This window comes from Diorhabda sublineata, chromosome 5 (assembly GCF_026230105.1).
Source record: "Diorhabda sublineata isolate icDioSubl1.1 chromosome 5, icDioSubl1.1, whole genome shotgun sequence".
Classification (NCBI taxonomy): Eukaryota; Metazoa; Arthropoda; class Insecta; order Coleoptera; family Chrysomelidae; genus Diorhabda; species Diorhabda sublineata.
Window position 1 is genome coordinate 4,567,099 of NC_079478.1, and position 3,486 is coordinate 4,570,584.

The window sequence follows — 3,486 nt, forward strand, 5'->3', positions numbered from 1 at the left end:
AAATTTTAGAGCAGGAAACTTTGAATAAATAATGCTTTGGATTACAGTAGATATCGTGGGGATAATATGACGATAGATGAAAATTTTTCGAATTATTTATGTGGGTAGTAAATCGTTTTGATATACGTATAAAAAAAATGCCGCTCTCTTCAGCTAAACCTCCAAATACTCGAAATATTTATAATTTGTAACTTGATTAGAATGTTGTTTCCTTGAGTTTTAGTAAATATTTATACCCGATAACTGGAATTTCAAAAATGTAATTAGAAGATTTCTTATTAAAGAGAAACATTGTTTAAGAATTTAAGAGGGTAGAAATAACTTTAAAGTAAGAACCTTATTCGGGCCTGCATCCACTTTGGTATCTCAAAAAAAGAAAAGCCGAGAAGTCCCACGTATAATGGTTTTGTTTATTTCGATGATTTAAGACCGCCAATGAAGCATTGACAACCTATGATGACAAAATCAACAAATTCGAAGTTATAAAGTCTTTGATTTTGGTTTTATGGAATAAACCACAAATGTGACCTGGATCTAGCGTTATTTATGAACGATGAACAGATGTTTATGTACTCCAAGAGAAACAATCGTATAAAAAATCTAAAAAAGAAAAAAAAATTGTTTGAGACGTTCTGACATCATGCGCCGACCAATTCTAAGTTCGTCTCGAAAACGATCATATCTTTGAATGATAGTATCATTATTGATAACAATCTGTCTATGAATTCCCGAAAAAGTGCGTACCTCGAAAAGAATTTGGAAGAAATGAGGCGCAAATTGCTACGAACATTAAAATAACGAATGAATTCGCTTGTAGAATAAATTTTATAATAAAATTCTTGTTAATAAGCTGTCACATCATATATAAGTCAGATATCGTATATAATATAATCCTATCAATTATATCCCCCACACGCCAATAAATAATTACAAGCTTTTTCTTAAATTTATTACGTTTAAAAATATAAACACGATGTGCTCGAAGATAAATATGTTTGCTAAATGAAAAAAAAACTGAATTTCTATACATTTTGGCAATGATTGATGCAACAGACCTTGAGAGTAATTTATCAATTCACGTTACTATCAACTAATATATGATTAATATATTACAAATCTCAATTCCAATAACACAACATCGATTCCTTTTAAGTCATAACACAGACGACTGCTTAATAATTGTATATCAAGATCTATCTATTTTATACTATTTATTTAAAACCAAATGAAGGTCACACTATTACGACAAGCACTGTAACAACAACTTCTCCATATTTATTTTATTGCTTCTTTGTAACCCAGAATACTTCACAAACGTTCTTTTCTTTTGAAATAATCATCTTATGATATGAAATTTTTTAGTCGACAACCATATTTTTACTTTATTTTCAATGCCTATTTTCCCCGGAAGATCCTGATCTCTTCTAACTCTAAATCTTACAGGATTCACATTTGGAGGTCATTGATTCCTTGCCCCACCCGGGGTAGCAAGAAGATGCCAAAAAACTAAGTGCAAACATATTTATTCAAATCTCAGCTCACGTCATATCCTATAACATAATTTTTCATCACTTAATATCACAAAAAAACTCTGAACATAAAATAAGGTTCCCATGGAGCTGCGGAAGCTAGGAATGCTGTTAGGTTGGATTTGGCGATACTGGCGTGTAGCTTGGTTTCATTTCTACAATTTCCCGCTCCGGCGAGCAATCTACTACGTTTATTATTGTCTTGGTATCCGTGAAAGATGAAACTTCCATTTGATTCTCATTCCAGGTGCGAATGTCGCTCTGTGATTCGTTTTTTGTATGCTCTAATGAACTGTGTGGGTTATACGAAGAGTTATATATGAGTGTATAACATGTAAGCAAATGGTGCAGAGAATTCAAAGACGTCCATTACGAACAATGTTGCAAACTGCTTGCAAAAGTGCAAAAGAAGAAATGTTGAAAGATTGAAGGATGATGGTTCTCGCCCCTCTCAAAGAGAAATGTTTCAATTTTCGCAAAAAAGGGGACGGGAAACGTATCAAAACGTTTCCTCTGGATAAGCAACGTACCTTGTTATGGAGTAAAAGATCTACTTTAGCTAAAATGAAGTTGATAATGATAATCATTAGGTTAGGTTAGGTTAGGTTAACAGAGTGATCCCCACTTTTCAGCCGAGGTCCACTCGGGAGGCCTTAGACCCATTGTGATGCCCTTGCTGACTTTTCAGTCAGCACCATTACACTCCCCTTCCCTACCTCTTCCGTTGCCAGGTCCCTACCCCCTTCCCAAGCTTTTCCAGTTTGGACTGAAGTGAATCCGGTCCCTAACACCCAGCTCCACTGCTTCTTCCAGACATTCCAATGTTTCACTCCCCATGCATTGTAGTCGTTTAGACACCAATGCTGTGCAATGACACATTATTATTGTTTCTTTCTCTTCACTGCATTCTGCACAGAGATCGTTGGTTCGATCGATGGTAATCATTAATTTCATAACTTTCCAAATATCCTCCGAAACTTTTTGCGCACAAAGCACTTCTTGGTGAATGATATAATGGTTAAAAAGTATTTGGTGATTAATTTTTTCTTTCAAAATAGCAACAAACCGTTTTCCTACGCTGGTCTTACTTTTGGTTGAAATCGACACAATTTTATCGAGGTAAATTATATATGCTTTCGATTTACAGAATAATTTTAATTTATGAAAATGTGATTTTTATTTACCAAGTTTTTTCGATGAGGATATTGCCCATTCTGTGGATACTCGTGCTAAAACCGTATTTAGGGAGCCAAAGAGCCACATGCGGCTCTGAAGCCGCACTTTGCCGACCAAAGGGTTTGACAAAGTTTTTTTTCATACAATATTGATACCATATCGTGAACATACGAGGCTTGTCCATAAAATAAGGTTCCCAACGAAGTTTCACAATGAAACACATGTTTATTGGCATTAAATAATACATGTTTGGAAAGCTCAGACTTCCCTATATTTTCCGACATAATCTCGATCCAAATCAATGCATTTGTGCATGCAGTGTACCAAATATTTATGCCTGAGCCGAAGAAGTCTGTCGCCGCGCCGATAGCTCAAAGCAAATTGTTGTGACATCTGAGGTATCGAACAATCAACCCTCGATCTTTCAGCATTCCTTCTTTCACTTTTGCAAGCAGTTCATCAGAAAACGATGGCCGGCCAGAACATTTACTTACATGTTATACGCTTTTCCCCGTATATCACACAGTTAAAAATGAGAGTCCATCAGAGCACCTAATCTAAAGAGAAACAGTTTTTTGCATCATCTTTTTGTGTACGAGTTATTTGAAATCTTAATTTTAAAGAGATTTTTCTCACATTATTCACTTTTCGAGTGGTGCTAGTGTTCTTCCAATATGATATCTGGTAACCTCAATCTGTTAAACTAGAAACCTATTTATCGATGGTTTATTTTATATCAACAATAATGGTAAGGGAAGAAAAAGAAAACAAATGTTGGTTC